The following is a 23,388-nucleotide window of genomic DNA, read 5'->3' as shown; positions in this document are numbered from 1 at the left end:
TAAAATATGCGTTTCCCAAAATATATCCTGTTTTAAAACAATTATCCAAGGCCAATAGAAACCTCGTAAAGAATATTAATCTCCCTCATGTGGTTTACAAGTGAATGGCAAGAGTGTGTGGGAGTGTGTGGCATGGGGGGGGATTGGAGGAATAAGCGGTGAAAGCCTTTCTGGGTCTCAGTTTGTTCTCATCCGTAAATGAGGGGACGGGACCAGCTGACCTCTGAGGGTACTTTCAACTGTAAATATGATGTGCTCCTGATATCGCGACTAGAACAGCCACAGATGTGCCTCAGGGTCTGAGATAAAGCTTCGTAGGCTTTGAAGTGGCAAATTGTTACTTTAGTTTAATGAATCAAAACTTTAAAAAGTCAAATATTTGATTAATTGCACCATTAATCTGTTCCTGTAAGTCGATTGAAATAAATTGTTTATTAAGTTAATTTCCAGTTGGTAACGTGTAAATTTGTAATTTAATTAAAATCCCATTATGTATTTTCTTAAGACCAAAGGCACATTGATGTATAGTTCGATGAGTGAAGCATGGCAAATGCTGAGGAATCAGCTCGGTTGCCAGAATGATGATCCCTTCCCAGGTTCTTTGCAGAGGTGGAGCTGGGCCAAGCAACTCCTAGAATTGCGACAAAGCCAGCTTTTTAATGAATGTGAGTTACACCTGACACTGACCAGGGAGTATGGCTCACGCTGTCCTCAGAGAATCTGAAAATTAGAATTTCAGAAGCCAGGAGCCTTCCCAGGACTCTCAGGCTCTTGTCCTGTTGTTTGTCAGCCCCTCCCAGACTAGCAGTCCTGCAACCTCTGGAGGAGCCCAGCTGTCGCCTCTGTCCCCTCTCCCCTGCCCTTCAGAGATGGAAACGAAGAGCCCGTCTGTGCCCCAAGTCTTGTCTTTCTTAGGGCAAAACATCCCCAGCTATTTCAACCAATGTCCACAGGCCAGCGTTGTGAGCTGCGCCTCTCCCTGGGGGCTGAGCACATCCCGAGGATGTGCTAGTCCCCCCAGAGAAATGCTCCCTGTGGCCAGTCGGGGTGACACATTAGACTTACTTTCCTAGGGGCCTGTGTGCAGGCCTGGGCGGCTCCCCGAAGAGGGGACAGATTTCCCGTGAAACACCCATAAGTAGGCATTTCCCGGGAGGTGTCTGTCTCTCACTGGGCTTCGAGGTGCACTGGAGACCTGGGGCTTGCTTTGGTCTTGATTTTCTGGGTAAATGAGGGGAGCAGTGGTTGGAGAGATACGACACCTCACATTTGCACTTCCTTTTTAGTGTAATTATAGGGGAGCAGGGGAAATATTTCTCTTTGTTGCCCTCAAGGGCATCCCTCCCTCATTCTTGCAGGTGGGAAACACCGGTGGCCACCTGGGTGCCAGCTCTAATGATGGATGTGGCCAAAATGGGGGACATCTGCCCCCCAGCCATTCCATTCCTCTCCCCACCCCGGTCTAGGTCAAGGTGTAGAAAGTTTTCCCTGGGCACCTGCCTTTACTTCAGCGGCCCCCATTCCTACCGGAGTCTGGGGTGGGCCTTGCAGACAGTGACCTCTCCTGCCCCTTCTGGAACCTTCTTGTCCCCTGCCAGCCTGCCCCCCTATTTTTTTTCACTCAGGTTTCTGGGCAGAAAGACAAGAAAACGTGCTGGCAGAGTCCGGGTAGATTCATCCTCGCTAACCCTCCTGGCCCCTCTCTCACCGCTGCTCGGCGAGTCTCTGGTTCAGCCTGAGGTTGTCTTCACAGCTGCCATTCCAGAACTTTCCTCTGCCCGAGAGCCGAGGCCCTTCGCTCTCTCGCTGCAGCCCTTAGCATGAACTCATCTTCTCTTGCTCTCAGGAGATCAAAGCCGTTTGGCCATTTAGCAGGGGTTTCCTAATCTTTCTTCCCCTCCACCCACCACAGTGCCTCGCCCTGCTGCCAAGCAGCTCTGGCCCCTGGGCTGCCTTCTCACTTTCTACCTCTGGGGAAGGATCCTGCCACTTTCTCCAACTGACCCTCCACTCTCCGAGCGCTGGGTTTTGGTTTCCCCTTTTGTTAGGGTTCAGGCTTCTAGAGGATTCGATTTGCCTGAAGGCTGACCACCGTAAACACTCCATCCTGAATGAATAAAGCCCTTCTCGGTCAAAGAATGTACAGTGAGATTATATTGATAAACTGTTTCTGCTTTTACCCATGAAGGAAAGAGAAAGAAATTCCTGCTTTGCATAAGGTTGCTTGAAGGAAGTTTTCAGAGAGGAATAAAATATATGTGTTTTGTCAAGCGCGCGCGCGCGCGCGCACACACACACACACACACACACACACACACACAAGGACAAGGCAAAAGCCTGAGGGATCTGACTGGAAAAGATACAGCAAGACCCATGCAGACTGAGCCAGTTTAGTCCATCCATAGACAGCGTGAAGGAGGAAGACCCAAAGGGGCTCTAAAAAGGGGAACACGGTGAGCCGTCGTGGGGTACCTCTCGGCTGAAGAGTTCGTTCTAGATGCAGCGGAGGGGTTTTTTGCTCTACAGCTCCATTTGAAGCGGGGTGGGGAGTGGGGGTGGATTGACCAGAACCCGAGAGTTGACGAGAAGCTGACTTCTCCCAGGCCTCACGCCCTCTCAGATTCAGGGAGGATCCCAAGGCTTACGTCCAAGACTCGTATCAGCTGTGGGTCCAGCCCTTGCTTACGTGCAAGGTTGCCAGCGTGCCACGGCAGAGCCATGTCCCTACAGCAGCGAAGGAGCCAATGAGGCACTGATAATAATGTTGTGTCTTAGTGTCTGTCTAAAAGCCTGTCTCTGTGAGATGCGGAATTGCGTTGAAACGCACCTATCATTTTGGGTTTCACTGCCCTAAGAGCCCAACCGTGACAGACCCCGAACTGATTTCTATGTAACTTAAATGCTAACTTAATAATCATATAAATACCTTCACGTTTAATGCTTAAGCAGAATTTCATTGAAATTTCTTTGACGTTAAGCCAACTTTTGAAGTGAATTGGAACTGGCTTGCATTTCTTAAATTGGTCTTTCTTTGGAAATAATGAAAAAGTGTTAGAGTCTTGGCCGAATTCCAGTGACTGTGACTCAACTTGTTAAAGTTAGATTTTAATATTTACACATTACATAGTATAATATTTATACTAGGCAACAGATTGGGAGTGTAGAATTCAAAATAGGATACACTTTGACTTGGAATTACAGTATGGTAGTCATTACACCAAGGGAATTGGGGGTTATCTAATACCGAGACTGGGGCAGCTCGAGCAAAGGAACGTGATATAGAAACACTGCTAGAGCAGGCGGTTCTAGCTCGTACTCATGCGTTGGGTTTTATGGTCATTTGTGCTTTGTATACTGGCGGATCACTGATTTCACTCTTGTTTTTTTTAATTGAAGTATAGTTGATTTACGATGTAGTGTTAGTTTCAGGTGTACGGCAAGGTGATTCAGCTATACATATGTATGTATGTATTCTTTTTCAGGTTCTTCTCCCTTAGAGGTTGCTACAAGATATTGAATAGAGTTCCCTGTGCTGTACCGTGGGTCCTTGTTGGTTATCTATTTTATGTATAGTGGTCTGTATCTGTTAATCCAAAGCTCCTCATTTACCCCTTCCCCATCCCTTTCCCCTGTGGTAACCATAAGTTTGTTTTCAAAGTCTGTGAGTCTGTTTCTGTTTTTTAAAGAATTCATTTGTGTCATATTTTAGATTCCACATGTAAGTGGTATCATATGATGTTTGTCTTTCTCTTTCTGGCTTATTTCACTTAGTATGATAATCTCTAGGTCCATCCATGTTACTAAAAATGGCATTATTTCATTCTTTTTTATGGCTGAGTAATATTCCATCGTGTATATGCACCACATCTTCTTTATCCATTCCTCTGCTGATGGACATTTAGGTTGCTTCCATGTCTTGGTCATTGTAAATAGTGCTGCTATGAACATTGGGATGCTTGTATCTTTTTGATTTATGGTTTTCTCCAGATATATGCCCAGGAGTGGGATTGCTGGGTCATATGGTAGTTCTATTTTTAGTTCTTTAAGGAACCTCCATACTGTTCTCCATAGTGGCTGTACCAATTCACATTCCCACCAACAGTGCAAGAGGGTTCCCTTTTCTCCACACCCTCTCCAGCATTTACTGTTTGTAGATTTTTTGATGATGGCCATTCTGACTGGTGTGAGGTGATACCTCCTTGCAGTTTTGATTTGCATTTCTCTAATGAAGAGTGATGTCGAGCATCTTCTCATGTGCCTCTTGGCCATCTGTATGTCTGCTCTCACTCTTACTGCGATACTTAGGCACATACACAACACCATCCACTAGCTTGGGTGGTAATGGAATGAGTGAAGCCCTTGGTGACCTGTCCTGAGCCTGCCAGGAGCTGGGCTGGCTCAGGGCTCATACAAAAGGGATGAGCTTACAATTGGAGAAGGTAGGGGAAGTTACCAAAGGGTGAATGCAGTCAGAGAAGGACCCTGGAAATTATCCAGTACAAATGCTGTGTTTTACATGTGAGGACACTGAGACCCAAAAGGGTTAAATAATTTGCTTGACGTCACCAAGCTAGTTTGTGATAGGTCTGAGATGGAAACCCGGGTCTCCGGACTCCAGTACAGATAGAAGCCCACATGCACTTCCCGGAGGTTTATCAATTCGCAGATGTATAAATAAATAACTGGGGCAAACATCCCTGGATTCCTTGGCAACGATGCTGTAACGGGCATTCCAGAGTCAGTTGGGGGGGTGGGGGTGGAGTGCACCCAGATGTTACATCTATTCCTTTCAAAACCCTCAAAGTCAGGGTTCCAGCAGGAATAAAGACACAGACATAGAGAATGGACTTGAGGACACGGGGAGGGGGAAGGGTAAGCTGGGACGAAGTGAGAGGGTGGCATGGACATATATACACTACCAAATGTAAAATAGATAGCTAGTGGGAAGCAGCCGCATAGCACAGGGAGATCAGCTCGGTGCTCTGTGACCACCTAGAGGGGTGGGTTAGGGAGCGTGGGAGGGAGACGCAAGAGCGAAGAGATATGGGGATATAGGTATACATATAGCTGATTCACTTTGTTATACAGCAGAAACTAACACACCATTGTAAAGCAATTATACCCCAATAAAGGTGTTAAAAAAAAAAGTCAGGGTTCCAGGAGTGCTGAAAACATAGCAGCAAAGGCTCAGTGGTGTAGTTTCATACCCTCGGGTGTGAGGTCCAGAGGGGAGGGTTCAACGCAACGCTCTTTCTCACCCAGTCCCAAGCACGTACCCATGGGTCACTGGGTCAACCTGTGAGGTTCCTGAGCACCCTGAAAATGAACTTACCTCTTGTCAGAGGAGGATCTGGGGAATTGACTTCTGTGGGCTTTTCTGTTCTGAGAGGCTCTCGTATAAATCGGCCTCATCTCGGATGTGGATGCACGTGTCCACACACACTCAGGCCGGGTATCGGAGAGATGCAGCCCAGCGTTCAGCCTAGTCAGCGGCCTCCTAGCCTCAGGCTGCGCCTACAACATGACGTTGAGACAGACAGTCACAAAGGTGGCATTCGGTCCCTCGCTTGGCCGGAGAGTCCGCACCTCCTTTATTTACTAACTCTCTCTGCCTTGTGCCAAACCATGGGCTTTCCTGGAGAGCTTCCAAGTTCCTTCTCTCCGGAAGGAGTCCCACACAGTCTGGAGTATGACAGCCTTTTCACATGGAGTGGGCTGCTCGCAGACGTCGAATCCTGTTCAGTGTGTAGTGATTTGTGAACCTTTTAAAGGAAACTTCCCAAAGTCATTTGATCTGTTCAACCTCCTCTTTAGAAATCGCAGGAGAAGGGGAATGTTCCTTTCGCTTCCTCTTCCGCCTTCCCTTTGTCTTCCAAAGCAGCGAGCTGAGAGCACTGCATAGGGGTCAGGAAACCCGAAGGGTGGTCCAGAGAGGAGGGGCCCTCAGTGAAGAGTCAGGAGACTGGGGCTCCCATCCAAGTCCAGGCTCTGACCAGGTGGATGACATTGGCTGACCCGCTTGCCCTCTTTGTAATTGATCTTCCCCGTAATGGAAAATGACAGCTTTGATCTCCGTCCCCTCCGAAAGACCCTTTGATTGAAGGTTGTTTTCGTGCTCAATTCTCTCCTGTTTTCACGTTCCCGGTTGAACCACAATGAAGTGTTTTGCAGGTGTGTGGTGCCTTTCAGGATAATTTTGCTCCTGTGGGAAGATGTATTGTCATGTCTGTTGCTGTAATGTCACGGAACCCTCTTATTAATCAATGAAATTGATGGGTTAATGTGTAGGGTTTTATAAACGCGTAAGCACAGATTTCATCCTGCTGGACTATGTAAACATGACCAATCCATCTTGGATTGTTGTCCTCAACTACCATGTAAGAGGGCAAGTGTGGACGCACTTATCTTGAGCAATTGAGCATCTAGTTATTTGAATTAATTTAAATGTCTTGTGTCAGTCTCATAAGCTACTTGCATATGAATAAGAAACATAGTTTCAGGTCACGTTCAGATGGTTATTTCTATTTAGTTTTACTGTGTAATAATACCTTACATCTCTGTACAAGTGGGACCTTTTCCCTCTTATCTCCCTCTCTCCAGGGTCTAGTGTCTCTTCTCTTAGCGATGCAAGGATGATGCCTAATAACGTGGAGAAAGCCATTTACCTTTACAGGCGTTTTCACATACATTCTCTTATTTGAGGGTCACGGCAATTCCCAGAGACACTTACTGGTGAGAAAAGTCAAGCGCTGGAGAGCCGAAGTGGCAGTAAATGACAGAGCAGGTGTAGATGAACAGGGCCCTCACCCATTGGGCTCTCTTCATGTATGACTACTGTTTGTCATGTACTGGCCTTAGGGACTGGGAGGACAAGAGTGATTAAAGTGTTGTACCCGTGGTAGGCAGAATAATGTGCCCCTAAAGAGGTCCATGTCCTAACCCCCCACGCCTGTGAATATGTGGCTTAAAAGAGGGATTTGGCAGGTGTGATTAAGTGAAGGGTCTTGAGCTGGGGAGATGATTCTGCATCGTATGCTTGGGCCGTAAATGTAATCACAAGGGTCTGCATAAGAGGGGGAGGCAGGAGGGACGGTCAGAGTCAGAGGAGACGTGACGCCGGAAGTGGAGGTGAGAGAGAGACCTGAAGATGCTCTGCTGCTGGACTTGCAGGTGCAGGAAGGGGCCACGAGCCAAGGAATGAAGGCGACCCTTAGATGCTGGAAAAGGCAAGAAAACAGATTCTCCCTCAGAACCTTTAGAAGGAACACAGCCCTGCCGACTTCTGACCTCCAGAAAGAGGATACATTTGTGTTGTTTGAAGCCGTCACGTTTGTGGCGAATTGTCCTTGAGACAGTAACTCCCCTTCTGTTTGGCAGTAAACAGTTCCCTGAGGTGGCGGAGCCTCGGAGTGCTGGGAGTGGAGACGAGGGCCTCTGAACTCAGCCTGGATGGAAGGTGCAGTGTCAGGCAAGGATTGCTCAAGGAGGCAACAGGGAAGATGAGTCCCAAACGTCTGGGCACAAATTTTCTGTGTGTCACTGTGCCCCAGGTAGAGCCACTCTAGAGGGAAATGAGTAGCCTGAGGATTCCACTTGTCCTGAGGGGTGGGGGACAGAGCAGTACAGGACCAAGCGTTCCTGAAGAATCTGTACCCTGGCCCCGTCTTGCCAGAGTCATTGTATCCGCTTCCTCGGAGGCAAGCAAGCCCACCGGGTGGTCATCAATTATAGATCTGTGTGAAATCTATGGACGTGCAATATATATGAGTGTGCGTATATATAAGTCTCTTAAGATCCACCTAGTGCAACACAGCATATAGATCAGCATAATATTCAACATCCATTAACTTACGGACACACTGTGGAATTCGAAACAGCTGAAGCTTGAAGTTGATCATCTCCTTTCCAGTTTGCATTCGAGCGTGCATTACGATGAATGGAAGCAATTATAGACGGATTCATCATTTATTGGAGTATAATTCCTCTAGCCAATCAGTGCTCTAAGTAACAATAAATTATGTTAGACTTCCAGTATTGCTTGAGCATGTAGGGGGCTACAGATCAATGGGTATCTGAGACTCGAAAAGCTTCGGCATTCTGTTCTTGTTGAATCTGTAATTAACAAATGAAACTCAACTAATCATAGTACATTGTTCATCTGAAGACATTCTTGTTGTCAAGCACACTGTGTGCTAGGGAACAGGAGTGTGAGGTGCCACGGAGTGTGGGCCTGTGCTCTTGCCTGTCGCGGTGCCCGGCAGCAGAATGAATGTATCTATCAGCGTGTTCGAACGGCGTGTTACTGTGATAAAACACTTCATCCTTGCAGGCTGCTGATTCATCTGGCTTGAACAGTATGTGCTAATCAATGATTGTTTTATATTAAAAGGCACAGTTTAATTTTGCTACAGATTGGTTGGCAGTTTCCCAAGAAAATATCAGTAAACTGAGGAGTCCTGAAAGTGACGTGTGAAATGTATGTGAAACAGGTAGAAAGAAACTGCTGGTGGCTTCTGCTAATCAGAATTCTTCCCAGCTCCTCCAGGCACCTGGGAAAGAAAACAAGCATAAACGGCTTCACAACCGCACAGAGTTTCGATTTAAAGACACAGTTATTGGTAGATCAAGTTCCACTCTATTATTTATTCTCTCTAGTTTCTCTACCTGAAAAGAATGCCTTCACCTTGTAAAATGACTTTTACATTAAGCCTGGAATAGCGCTTAGGCTCATTTGAGGTTTCAGAGAAGGGCGGGCGCTGGCCCCCACACACTAGCACAGTGTTTGCGACGCTCGTTACAAGTATTAGGGACCACGATGTTCAGTAACTACTTTAGCATAATTTTGTTTTACTTGTTTACTATGCACCAGCGATACTCAATTGAGTCTTAGCATTAATACGCTCATAATATACAGTGCAGTGCGTCCATATGGCGCATTGGGTAGAAGCATATTAAACATATTACACAAACAGAGCTCAACACCTCACATATTATTGATCAACAATGCACCAATTAGACAATACAGCAGTCATGAAAATAAACACTGGCATATGTGCCCAAGGTCTACATGAAAATGAGATGGAGGGAACAAATGAGAATAGAGAAGGGGGGATAACAGAACAGGACCGCATAGGTTAGATCGTTACAACGAACCCAAAGACACAGAGTCTTCTGTTGTTTAAGGAGAGCCACAAACACAATTCTACTTAGTTTAGTTTCAATTTTCTAGTAGCCCCATTTTTTAAAAAAGGGAGAAGAAACAGGTGAAATTGCTTTTCTTGACACTTGATTGAACTCAGTGTATGCCAAATACCATGCAATCTGTTAAAAATTATTAATTCTATATTTAACACTATTTTCATACCAAGTCTGAAATCTGGTGTGTATTTCATACTTATAGCACATCTCAGTTCAGACTAGCTACGTTGCCCATGCTCAGCTTGGCTAGCGGTTACCGTGTTACTGCAGTTTTCCATTTACCATTATAGTTTATCTCCTCCTCCTATGCTGTGTGCTCTTCTGGATCAGAGGGTCTTGGAAGGCTGTGAGCAGCCCAGTGACTGGCTCAAGGTCACTCAAACTTGAAGTGGCAGCATCACTCTCTGAGGTCTTTCCACTAGATGCTCTCCTCCTTCCCAAAGTCTACCTGCTATGTGTCTCACCATTTCATTGTTTTTCTACAAAGACACACTTATGGATTATTAGTCCATTAATAATGATAGCCCATCAAAAGCTGTTTTCTAAAAACCTTAAAATAATGACCCTTTGCTGTACCACCTAGCAACTTTTCCCGTGTTCTGGGAAAAAACCCCAACAAACCAGACAACTGCTCCTGGTTGCAGACAGCTTGCCTTCGTATCTGTTCCTGCCCTTCATTAGCCGAGCGACGATGTGAACATTGGGCAGTTAGCCCTTCTGGGTCTCAGTGTCTTCATCTGTGAAATGGGAGGTCAGAATGCCCGTCTGGCCTGTTTCCCAGGGTTGTTGGAAGTCTCATACCAGATCAGACTTGTGGAAGTGCTTTGGGAAGTGACAAGTACCATGGAAATGTGAGAGTGTTGCTTTTCAAAAGAGAAGCAAAATTTTAAAATCCTGCTATGCACCAGATGCATGCATTTCTTTATTTTATAAGGACATGGATAATATAGGAATCCACTCACCTACAAAAAATTACACCACACTCCCGATAAGGCTAAGCCTTCCTCGGTCAGAGCCCACTCCTCCTCCCCCTAAGCGCCCGCGGCCAGTCCATCTGACGCAGGCATTTTGTCAAGGCGCGGACATTTGGATGAAGGCCCGGCACTAGATACGAGACGGGCCATCAGCACACGCGTGCTTTTGAACCGGGCTGAGCTGGTGACCTCAGGCGAGCAGAGGGCCCTCACCTCCACAGCAGGGCACATCTGTACCGATGCTGCGGCTCTGTGCTGCCGCACGGACCCTGCTTACTCTGTACGGAAGGGGGGTTTGCACATGCGCTGTGCTGAGACTCAAGAATGCATTATGCGCCGGTGCGTAAAGCCCCAGGATCCACACGCGATGCCTAGGACAAACCTGCCTCTCATATTGACTCAAGCGTTTTTCATAAGAGCTGGAAAAAAACGAAAAGCCAGCGCTTTCTTTCTCATATTAATTGGCAGGAATGTTGGCTGTTAAACCTACTGTGGCAGTATTTCCTGTGGAGAATTTTCTCTTTATTCAGTGAGGACAGTAGAGGGGAAGAAAAATCTGCCCCTAGCTGCTATCATGGCAGCGTAAGTGATAATAATGATAATGATGGTCAGGATGATAGAAACGGGAGCTGCTATTTGATCAACAGTAAGAAGTCGTTTTCGTTTCAGTGTGAGATATTAAAATACTAAATTGCAAGGCATCGCCCGTTTTTATTCACTGCTCTTCAGAGAGCAAATGCAAAGTGACGGAAGGATTTTAATAACAACGGCAAGCATACCTAGAATGAGCATTGTTAACCAAATTATTATCACAGATGTCATTACCATGTGTCATGTTTCAAAAGAGGAAGTATCCACAACAGGGTCTCTGAGCAGTTAAATAAAACAGAAACAGTTCATTAGAACAGAAGGCGACTCTCTGGATGCATTGGTCGCAAGTTGCTTGCAAGCATCTCCGACAGCAGCCCTCTGTTGAAGGGAGATCGCCAGTTATTATCATTTTTAATAAATAAGCCTCCTATCTTCTCCTGCCCTCCTCTCCCTCCCTCTGGCTTCTCGGTGACTGTGTTCAACAAGCATATTTTCAGTGGGACCATTGCTATTACAGAGTGATTGAGCTCTGATTTACGCATCAATTACCCACCTTCATGGAGATTTTCATGCTCCCCTAGCTGACATCAATGAAGCATAACTGCGTAAACGCTTTATTTCATACCGGTTTTGGAAAACTGAGACTGATAACTAATCATATTGAGAGACAATGTGCTCGAATACAGGAAACAATAAATGCTTCCCTTTGAAATCTCATCTATTCTTTATGAGCTCACCATTCACGTGCTTATCTCAGTCATCCATTTCTCTGTGAGGCTCTTCCTCTCACTCGGTATCACAAGTGCAGTTCGGGTTTGACCCCTGAATCCAAGTGTTTGCAAAGACCGAACTCATTTTCCAGCTTCCCCGAAGAGCAGAAAATCTCGCTGTTTTCCCACCACTGTCGTAGACCAATTTTGGCAGACATGGACAGTCCGAGGGACTGAGCTTGGCTGCATGTTTCATCCCTTGTTCACGCATCCGTGTTTGTCCCACGGGACCATCTTTAGTGCCACTTGGTTAGTGTGTATTTGAACGAGCTGACGTGCAGACTGGGAACACTTCCATTCAAGACCCAGCTGGAGCACAGCTGCCTGGTTTTGCTTCCCACCCCACGCCAACCTGAGAATGTTCCCAGGACACTTTGTTCCTATAGCCATAGTGGGTGTTACCCTGCAGGGTGATGATTTGAGAGTGGATTTACCTCCCCTCCTGAGCTGTGAATTTCTCAAAGACTCATACTGTTTCTTATTTTTTTTTCTGAGCACCAAACGTGGTCCCTTTTGTGACCTAGGCACCCAGTAAATGTTTGTTGATTAAATAGACAAACTAATTAATATCTTAATATCTTGGTCAATATTTGTCACCGAACTTGGGCAGAAAGAAAGTTTACCTGTCATTTGTTCATTCATTCGGTCAAACAATACTTATTGAGAACGGAACGCTGACGTTGGCACTTTTCCAGATAAACGGGAAGCAGAAATGCGTGATTCCTTTCTGGTGGACAGTTTCATTGAGCACCCACGGTTCTCTCAGAGCAGGAAAGGGGGAAGGAGACCAAGTAGGAAAGCCTAAAGAGTTCAGCTGGGACAGAAGCAAGAAGGGTGGCTATCATGTCACTGGAGTGAAAAAGATCATTCCTAAGGTCTTGATTATCCACACTGACTGTGATGGGGCCCAACGTTTTCACCGTGAACTGACTGAGAAATGCCATCCGGGGGTGCAGGGGTCTGCCAGCGCTGCCGTAAGCAAGTCCCACACACTGGGAGGCTTAAACAACAGTTTTATTGTCTCCTGGTTCTGGAAGCTCAGAGTCTGAGATCAAGGTGTGAGCAGGCTTTGTTCCTTCTAAGGGCCGTGAGGGAGCGTGTGTTCCAGGCCTGTCTCCCAGCTTCTGGTGACTTACTGGCCATCTTGAGTGTTCCTTGGCTTGTAGAAACATCACCCCGATCTCTCTCCTCTGTCCGATCTCTGTGACGATGCAGAGAGCAGGGGCAAGCAGTGCCCAGCGGCTGTTTGCCGCGGGCCTGATCTCATGCCCCCGCTGTGTGTTCAGGCTGGAGCCCTGTGGGGTGCGTGTGCCAGGGAGGGTCAGGGGCCTGAAGAGGAAGCCGTAAGGGGGTAGAATTTGCCCGGGCAAAGTTTAGTGAGTGTATGCGCATCAAAGGGTTTGGTGAGACTTGAAAGTAGAGTCTGCTTAAGACTGTCAATTATAAGCTGCTTGTTAAGGGCATTCATTTCCTTAGTTTAAAAGTAATTAAGAATGCGATTTCTGAGAAAATATTGTTTTAAATTAAGTAGTTATTGAAACTGTCTTGCTCATAGCTAACTGAAAAGCAAACACCTTTGAAAAGTGTCATTTATGAGAAGCCAGGTTTATATTAAAACTTTGACTTGGCAAAGAATTCCTGATGTTTAGTGGGCATGGAGAGGAAATACTTCAGGCGGCTTTTTCCTAACTTGAAAAACAGAGTTGTTCTGTGTAGGTTGGCAGCAGAAGCAACAGGTATGGAGCGGGGGACATGGCCCGTGGGATGGGGCCCGTGGGATGGGGCCAGGATCCACGGGGGCTGGACCAGGCGTCATCAGGAGCAGAGGGCCAAGCCGGGCACCCTGCCTGCCGTGAGGCAGAATTCAAACCAACCACAAAGAATAATCAAAGCTGGACACCGCCTCCTCTTGCGTGGCTCCGTTTCTGATTATGAGAAGCGTCCTCGCATGTCCTTCCTGGAAGTGGCTCAAAATTTAGATCCGGCAGCTCTTTAAAACTCAGCATTAGCGTTGACTCTGATTCGTTTAAAGAGAGAATTAGAAATGAGGTCATTTCAAGTTGACACTAAAAAGTCCATGAAGAAGCACTGGAAGAATAAACAGGAAAATAATAAAAATTGTTCCTTCTGCTTGTCAGTGGGGAACAGGGGAGATGCTGCCAAGAGGGGAAGCGAGGAAGTTTTCTATCATTTCGATTTTTCAATAGTTTCACCGATGCAAACATAAACGTATAAATAAGTACACTTAACTGTATTCACTCTCTGAGTGTGTATTTCTTGGCTTGTGTTATCCATTCCAGGCCCCTACTCGTCTTCAGGAAGTGTCTTTGAAAACTTCTGAGTTATGCAATTGTTTGCAGCTCTCTCTGTGTGGCCAACATTGAATGTGAGATGCTTGTAAGACATCGGTTTGTGTTACCAGTGGGTCAGTGAGCCAGGAGTGACGGAGAAGTCTCATTTTTGATGAATGGGTCAGAACTCGAGTTATTTTTAAATGATTTTCCTAACCTAAGAAAATATTACAGAAGCAGAAAAGAAACTTCCACGTGCTTAGATATCTGTGGCACAATGGAGTCTTCTTGTAGCGGGGAACCTGAGTATGGAGGAAGGGATGCTTGAGGGAAGATGAAAGGAGATGAAGGTGCGATCTGGGCTGCTGGGAGAGGAGGGAAGGAACACTTGCTGGGGAGACACTCGTCTCTCAAGCAGACGGGGATATTGGACCACGTCTCTTAGCCAACAGTCACATTGTCCAAGGACAAAAGAATTTAATTTCACTGGAACAATTGCTTTTAAAGTACATTTTAACAGGCTTCTAGAAAGTTGAGTTGAGTACTACTGTAGGCGCACCTCTGGGTTGCCAGAGTCATGGTCATTCTATAAAAGAGTGGCATTTCCATTAAAAGGGAATCCTGTAAAAAACGGAATTTTCGTGCACTCTTACAACATTGTTGCCAGTCGTTTTCCGTCTGAGTGTCTACCTGTGCGTGCTGTTTGGAGAAGGATCTATTCCACGCTGCACGAGCCCTCTCTAAGCTGAGATATTCTGCTTAGATAATCTGGAGCAGGGAGTTCAGATCTTCGACGTACCCCGTGGATCAACTGTGCTGTGCTGTCCTGTGAGCAGAGCTCAACTGTGGGGATGTGCCTCTCTGGCAGGGGCCTTCCTTCCCATCTACTAGCATCTTCTTTTTGGCTAAAGGGTGGCCTCTGGATAGGGCAGCCTCAGCGCCTCTTCCACTTGTTTCACTTACTCATTGTGTCATTTTTCGGGCGTGTCCACCTCTCTGGGTCTCATGCGCCTGTCACCTCATCTACAAAGTGAGGATGACGCTGCCTCATCAGAGTTTTTGCGAGGATTAAATAAGATAGTCCTCCGAAAATGGCATGGAGCAAGGAATGAACAAAGAGTGGCTGTTAGTGTTACTGTGGTTGTTGTGCATGACAGTCCGCTCCTGTAATAACAGCGCTTCACCTTGAGGCATTTCTGCCAGCGTAGACCAACAAGGCAGAGTTCTGCATCACAGAATACATCTTTTCCGCAACGGGCCCTGGCTCTTCATTTACCTCCATGGGAAGTCCATCCGATTTAGGCACGCCCAAAGGGGTTTAATAAAGAAGTTTATATGCGAGGGATCCTATCATGTGCAAAGACTAGACGTTGTTTTATATTGGATGCCTGGGAACCCCGCCCCGCCCTGTCCCCCGCACCAGGAGATTCGCAGGCAGTTGGTCTGGCGTGTGACTCGGGCGCGGGGATCTATAAAATCTTCACTGGGTGATTCCCATGGGCAGCCGAAATTGAGAAGCAGATTATAGAAGATCGGTAATATTTAGAAATGTTTTACATTTAAAAAATTATTATTTTAAACCTCATGTCAATATTAATGTGTGTATTAATTCCATATATTGATCAATTTCCTGTCGCTATCTCAAAGATCATTTTTGAGCCTATAGAGAAAAAATTTTAAAGGCTATCTAATGAGATATACTTTGTCCTGGTCTGTTACTAGAAAGACATTAGACCTCAAAAATTAGGAAATTTGGCTCTAGTTTTTGTGGAATGAAGAGAACTCATGAAAGCTACACATAAATATCTTTGGCATATGCAGGTCTTGTATCTCAGACTTTTTTTTTTTTTTTTGCGGTACGCGGGCCTCTCACTGCTGTGGCCTCTCCCGTTGCGGAGCACAGGCTCCGGACGCGCAGGCTCAGCGGCCATGGCTCACGGGCCCAGCCGCTCCGCGGCACGTGGGATCCTCCCAGACCGGGGCACGAACCCGTGTGCCCTGCATCGGCAGGCGGACTCTCAACCACTGCGCCACCAGGGAAGCCCATCTTAGACTCTTTGAAAGAGCTCTGGGTTAGGAAATCAGGTGAGCGGTGTCCTGGATGCAGTTGTCATAGGCTGGAACAATTTTCTGAGCATCAGTTTTCCATCTTTAGATGGAATACTAATACCTGTCTTGCTAATTTATCAGGGGTGTCTGAGGAGCACACAACTTAATGCACAGAGTAGAGCTTTGTGGGATGAAAGTAAATCCTGATCATGTTGACCCTGACGTGGTGTCAACGATCTCATGTGAGCAGCCCTTACCAGCTTACAGAAGCCTTCCGTGTTCACTATCACACTTAACCTTGACATCAACCACATGAAGAGGAACTCCCATTTTACACATAACAAAACTGAGGCTAGAAATGTAAAATGAGTTATTAATGATCAAGAGACTCGTAAGTGAAAGAGTTACAAAGAATCTGGGTACCATCATTTCTGGACACACTATGAAATTCTTTAGAAATAACAGAACCTGTTTCTTTGGTTGGTGTCAGGTTCGGTTTTCACTAGGTTGTTTTTGTTTTTGTTTTTCTTTTACCATTCCTAGATATATTCAATTATCTTTGCAGCTTGAGTATTTGGTATTTCTTAGAAGTAGTGCATCATTTGGGGAATTTAGTAGGCTAGCCAAAATAGTTTTGCCCTAAGCTTCAAACACTTTTTAAAAGTGTCTTCCTGGGCTTCCCTGGTGGCGCAGTGGTTGAGAGTCCGCCTGCCGATGCAGGGGACACGGGTTCGTGCCCCGGTCCGGGAAGATCCCACATGCCGCAGAGCGGCTGGGCCCGAGAGCCATGGCCGCTGGGCCTGCGCGTCCGGAGCCTGTGCTCCGCAACGGGAGAGGCCACAACAGTGAGAGGCCCGCGTACCGCAAAAAAAAAAAAACAAAAAGACAAACAAACAACAAAAAAGTGTCTTCCTCACAATATCTGTCAGTGACTTAGAAGCCATGGACCTTTCCCTTAAGGAGTAAAAAGTCTAATGGGAGACATAGAGAACCCCAGTTAAATCATTATCAACTCACTAGATTGAACCCCTTTAATGAGCATGGTGTCACTTAGGACCGGGAATATCCATACAGTGGAATATTATTCAGATACTAAAAAAAGGAGTGAAGTATTGATCCATGCTACAACGTGGATGAACCTTGAAAACATTTTGATACGTGAAAGAAGTCAGGCGCAAAGGACCACATATTGTATCATTTCATGTGTGTGAGATATTATCCAGGATAAGCAAATTCATTCAGGGAGAAAGTAGATTAGTGGTTGTTGCTTAGGGCTGGGCTGGAAGGGAGGATTCAGGGCAGGGGTAATTCCTAAAAGGTAAAGGGCTGCTTTGGGGGGCCATGAAAATATTCTAAAATTATATCATGGTGATAGTTGCAAAACTCTGAATATACGGAAAACCACTGACTCTATACTTGAAATGGGTGAATTGAATGGTTTGTGAATTATATCTCAATAGAGGTGTTATAATAATTTTTAAAACAGGGTGGGGAGCAGAAGAGAAGGAGAGGAGGTGAGACAAAAACAAAACAAGAGGAGTGGTTCTTGGAATGTCTGCCTGACCCCACTGGAGGATGATTTGACAAGCCTCCCGGACGAGCTGAATCTGCTTCCATTTTCAGAAGTAGAGGGAATGGGATATCCCCGAGCTGCCCTGGAGGGAAACAGGTTTAATATTCCCCTGTTGGTAATACATAGTTTTAAAAAGCACAGATTTAAGGGAACTCTCAGAATGAGCACTGACCCATTTCCCCAAGACCTAAAGAAATTGGCATGACTGGGTGGACAGCTGACAGATGTGGAAAGTAAATGTCTTGTGTGTTTTCTGTCCTTTCATTCCCATCTTGATTTTTTTTCTTTTTAATGAGAGCCGGTGTCTGTGGGGAGAGAATCCATTTGCTGAAGAGAGTGGTTGTCTGTATGAGTCCTGCTGTGGAAACAGGACTTAGAGGTTCTACTGATGTATAGAAGCTCCTTCTCAAGGCCATACTCACATCCCCAGATCCAAGGTTCTCGTGTGTCTTCCCTACGTGTGCAAAATAAGTATGGCCTGGTTTTAGCTTCTTAGAATAGTTTGGGAGTTAGCACTTTACACTGCAGTGCTCGTGGACATTAGCAGATAAAATAAGGCTTTAACTTGGGGGTGATTTTGAAGGTATTGAATGGCAGAGGTTTTCTTTTTTTTAACTAACAGAAGCTATACAGACATTAGGTCAGGGTCAAATTCAAAACAGGGCTAGATATTTAAAAAAAAAAGTACCACTTGGAATTCTGGAACATGTAGTAAGTATAAATATCTACACATTCATTCAGGAGAACCGGAAGGAGTGAGTTATAGCTTATGTTTGTCCCTTGGGTGAATTAAATATGTATTTTTATGCTTTTACAAAGATATTAGCCAAAATAAAGGTGTTTTAGTGCCAGCTGGATTCGAAAACAAGTGAGACTGAGTTATTTACTTTCATTTACATTGTTACTACCATAAATCCTGTATTAGTTAGCAGTATTTTTAAACAAACCTGTCATTTTAAAATGTCAGTGTTTTTTTTTAATGTGTCCCCAGCTAGCTTTGTACAATAACCAAATTAGGCAAGCAGTGATGATTATACTTCATGAAATATACAAACCAAATGGACTTAGACTGCTTTTTACTCTCATTTGCTCAGCTTCTTCCCGCACATGTAGTTAAGTGTTACAATCCCTTTAGGTTCTGTACATTTTGGTGTAAGGAAACTAATGGTTTTTCTATACTCGCAACCAAATGAAGTTCCTGAAGTTCTTCCCTACTGACAATGTCTAATAAAATACAATCAAGGAAAGTTGACCAACGGAGTGCAAATGAGACTAATATTTATTCTTGAGTGTGATGGAAGCATGAGAGTCAGAAGGGACAAACCATGGGGTATTAGGAAGAGAACTAGTTTGGGAAGCAGAAAACCCGAGTTCCCGCCTCCTAGTTCTGCCACAAACCTGCTGCGAGGCCCATGGCCTTACTGAGCTCAATTTCCTCATCCGGAAAATGAAGGGACCAGAACTAGATGATGGCGACAGTGTCTCTTGTAAAAGACTAGCCAGCATTTATCAGCCTGGTGTCCTGCCGCTGTGAGCTAATGAAGACGGCATAATTGAGCTTCTTCAATCTCAGTGAAACTCCATGTGTCCTGGGTTTTATCTCCCCATGAATGTACCTGTGGCTTCTAATGATGAAAATGGGAGTTGCTAGAGTCTAAGATCAAGTTTAAGGACGAGGATGAGAGAATATCTGAGAGAAGGAGAAGAGGAGAAGAAATCACTTGAACTTGAAGACGGAAGAGACACAGGTTGGCATCTTCCTTCGCCACTACCTTGATGAGGCCTTGGGATGGCTCCCTTCATTGCCAGAGGGCCGTAGATTCCTCCTGTGTTAACAGGGCAGGTTCTCTGTTATTGGAGGCCAGGGAGACCGATGGGTGGGTGAAATCAGAGCTAATATAAAAGACCCATTCTAGAGGGTATCTTCTCACCATCACCGCCTTGCATTGGAGTGAGTAACAGGGTACACTTGGCCCTTGAGTAACGCGGGCTTAGGGGTGCCAGCCCTTCGTACCCACGGGTTCCTCAGTATCTGCGATTCTGCATCCGTGGATTCAACCAACCTCGGTTTCAACTACCTGTGGATTGCGTGGTACTGTACTATTTACTATAGAAAAAAATCCACGTGTAAGTGGACCCACGCACCTCAAACCAAACGTGACTCAAGGCCTTGGTGAGTTAAATGTATAGTTAAATGGAATTTGTTCTTCTTTCTGTCCTTTTTCTATCAGTTAGTGGAGATGTCAGTGAAGCAGGGATTCCAAAAAGATAGGCTGAGGGACTTCCCTGGTGGTCCAGTGGGTAAGACTCTGCACTCCCAATGCAGTGGGCCCGGGTTTGGTCCCTAGTCGGGGAACTAGATTCCGCATGCATGCCGCAGTTAAGAAGCCTGCGTGCCACAACTAAGACCCGGTGCGGCCAAAAATAAATAAACAAACAAATAAATAAATAAATATTTTTTTAAAAAACCCAAAAGATAGGCTGTACAGACAGAAAACAAAGGCCTTTGGTCAATGAAGAGTAAATTGAGGTGGTTTTTTTTTAGGTTGAAGGGTAAATGCATTTTTAAATTGAGATATAGTTGATTTACAATATTATATTAGTTTCAGGTGTAAAACATAGTGACTCAAAATTTTAATAGAGGGCTTCCCTGGTGGCGCAGTGGTTAAGAATCCGCCTGCCAATGCAGGGGACACGGGTTCGATCCCTGGTCCGGGAAGATCCCACATGCCGCGGAGCAGCTAAGCCCGTGAGCCACAACTACTGAAGCCCGTGTGCCTAGAGCCCGTGCTCTGTGGCAAGAGAAGCCACCGCCATGAGAAGCCCACGCACCACAGCGAAGAGCAGCCCCCACTCGCCGCAACTAGAGAAAGCCCGCGTGCAGCAACGAAGACCCAACGCAGCCAAAACAATTTTTTAATAGATTATATGCCATTTATAGTTATTATAAAATATTGGCTCTAGTCCCTGTACTGTATAATATATGCTTGCAGCTTATCTGTTTTATACATAGTGGTTTGTATCTCTTAGTCCCATATCCCTGATTTGCCCCTCCCCCTGGGTTTTGAGTTTTCAGTGTCACCATATCATGCCAAATTTCCTTCTATCCTATAGAAAACAGTTGGAAGAACATTCTCACTTGCTAAGAGTGCAGAGCCCTCGAGTTGCACTTTGGGGCTCAACTTCCTAATATGAAAGTGAGTTTTCACACTGAGAGGACTAGTGCACTCTTTCCTCATCAGTGTGAGGAAACTTGAATTGTTCAGACCAGTAATATGGTGATGAATTCCGATTTCTGGCTTGAGCATTTCCTCGTGGGCCGTGGATCCCTTTTTTTTTTTGGTTGGAAAACCGGCCTGGGAGTGTAAAGGGGCAACAGATCATCAGGGGACAGACATCGGCTTTCCTGTGGCCTCTGCAGGGCTCACAGGTTCAAACACAACCTCCCTGAAACCAAAGAACTTTAATTGAGTAGGTAAAGAGGTCCTCATAATTATAAACAGCAGTAGGTATAACAAGAGGCTAAATACCTAGCTGGGGTTTTAATTAGCTGGTGCTTCAAATTAGTCATTTTGGTTTCAGTCAGAAATCAGTGACGTTCTGCACTGTGAAAACCTCATCACCCTGTAGTTTGTTCCTCATTATACTTCGCCCGGTGAAGCTTCCAGTGCAACGCCCTGCTGAGCAAAAAAGGAAAAAACGGGAGAGATTTGGTTGCATTCCAAGAGCAGTAAAACTCTATGGAGATTAAGTTCATTCTCACCAGAGATATGAGAATTAGCTGTTCTTTGTTGTATGTGTTAAAAAATGCAGCAGATAACACCCATGTGCACGCTCAATCTGCTCTTCCGATTTTTCGTCTGGAATTTGGTAGCTTAATGAACTGATGCAAAACGCAGCCAAGAGCCTTCTCACAAATCCAGCCTGGGTCGAAAGCCCCAAGCGCCCTGACTGCCGGCCGCTTGAAGGTTCTCATGCGTGTTGAAGCACGTTTCCTTTCTTCTCTTCCTTTCTTTCCTTTCGGGTTTTAATTATCTTGCCCTCAGAGGAAGAGGAAGGTAGTTTGCAAAGCCAAGAGACCAAAGTCCCTTGGTTCTCCTCATGGGACAATGAAATGGGATCTCTGGGACTGTCATTCTGGGCTGTCAGGTGCAAGGAGCGAACAGAGAGCTGGAAAACTGACATATTGCTCGCGTTCCTTGGAAGCGTGAGGCTTCTGCTCTCATGTGTGCACGGAGCATGATGGCTGCAGCAAACCCTCTTCCCAGGTCCCACCCCCACTAAACATTGCTTTAACTTGTCCCCTCATCCCACCCCTGACACCCCATCGTTCTTACATTTCGGCAAACTGACGATGGGCTCAGGTTACACAGGGCCAGTGTATGATGCTGAGAGTGAGTCTTGTGCTCCACGCTTCATGGACCCCAGATGTTACCGTTGACTCCACATCAGCCTCCAACACGGAGACATTGTGTCACGTGGCGGCCGTTTGGGGTTCTGATCTCAGCTCGTGAATGGGAATGACAGATGATGCCAACAAACGTACTACCTGTGGATGGCGTCTGGGACTGTGAACGATGGGCTGGCTTTCAGTAGTACCTGGACTCGGCGTCTTTGTTGACCAGGCGGGGCCCAGACGTGAGGCCTGGGCTTTGGGTGGAGCTCTGGGGTGTCTTTGATGTTCCCAGACGGTGCTGACATTTGCTGGGCGTACCTATGAGTGATCCGGTGAGCTCCTCTGTATCTGGCATGGTTTGCATTATGAAAGGATAATGTCCATGTAAACATCCTATAAATGTTGCCACGATTTTTAGATGGGGAAATGAAGTGCTGTTTATCCAGGAGATAAGGCTATCAGGGTCACTTAGAATTTGTCAGTTCACGTATTCCTGTGGAGGAAGGCGGGTGGTTAGGTGTATTGACCTGTTACACTCCATCTATATCAATATCTAGTTACGCTACCACGGATATTGCATGCTCTGGGATCTTATTTTGTAAATTAACATTATGATACTCATGAGCAAACTAGGCTACCAATGATAGGTATTAAGGTTTGGAACGTATTCAAAACCTGTCGACTGTACTTATATATTATATCAGTATATCTCTTATAGATCCTTTAGCTCTTATGTTCGTTTGCATGTCAATTACCTAATTAAGTCTTCACATGACATTACAGGTTTCGTCTGCTAGCCGAAAGTAGAGCGTTCCTATGAAAACTTTCAGAAGCAAAATGGTGTAAAAGTGAAGAGTATCCCCCCAATTTCTGCAAGTTCTCATTATGCCACTTGGATTTTAAGAAAGACCTATGTTAGTAAGGGAACGACGTTTTTTGTAAAAGAGAAAATCCTCTTCGGATTTTTTTTTCCGTTAGCGAACAAAGGTACTAACGCAGGTCTCTCGTAAAAGGGGCTTAGTGCAAACGTTTGGAAAGCAGGGGATACCTGTATTAACATGGGGAAGGAAAGCAACATTTATACAGCACCCGCTAGGCATCTTATGTACATATATAATTGAAATTTTCCCAGCGTATATGTACTCACTTGGAGTGGAATTACAATCAAAAGCGGGGTGGGGGGGGAACCCAATGAACAAAATAAAATCCACTACAGTGAGACTTATAGATGATGGTTTAGTATGCATAGTCTTGCATGATGAAGAAAATAATTGTTTTCTTAATAAGGAAGCATTCCATTCTATAAAATCCAAGGACCCAGAATGTATCTTAGATATAGCCTGGAAGCTTTTGTACTGATCCTCCAATGGGAAAGCCTGAAATGTCATGAGAGTCAGGGTTACACAGTGTTTATAAAACATTTGTGCCCTAAGGTCATTCAAAGGTTTTTACACCTCTTTTCATTGTTAGTAGTTTGTTGGTCAAGCCAGACCCCTTTCTTTGCGAACAGTTTCCCACAAAACAAAAAGGAGTGTGACTGATTGGG

At 45.5% G+C, this 23,388-nt stretch overlaps 1 protein-coding gene across 2 annotated transcripts in view; it reads left to right on the top strand.

The window, feature by feature from the left end:
• The window catches only part of AFF2 (ALF transcription elongation factor 2), a 489,926-nt gene that overhangs the window by 130,605 nt on the left and 335,933 nt on the right, over positions 1 to 23,388 (top strand). The gene's annotated exons all lie outside the window — the stretch shown is intronic.

This window comes from Pseudorca crassidens, chromosome X (assembly GCF_039906515.1).
Source record: "Pseudorca crassidens isolate mPseCra1 chromosome X, mPseCra1.hap1, whole genome shotgun sequence".
NCBI lineage: Eukaryota > Metazoa > Chordata > Mammalia > Artiodactyla > Delphinidae > Pseudorca > Pseudorca crassidens.
Note: the sequence above shows the minus strand (reverse complement) of the source record. Positions and strands in the feature narration are given on the sequence as shown.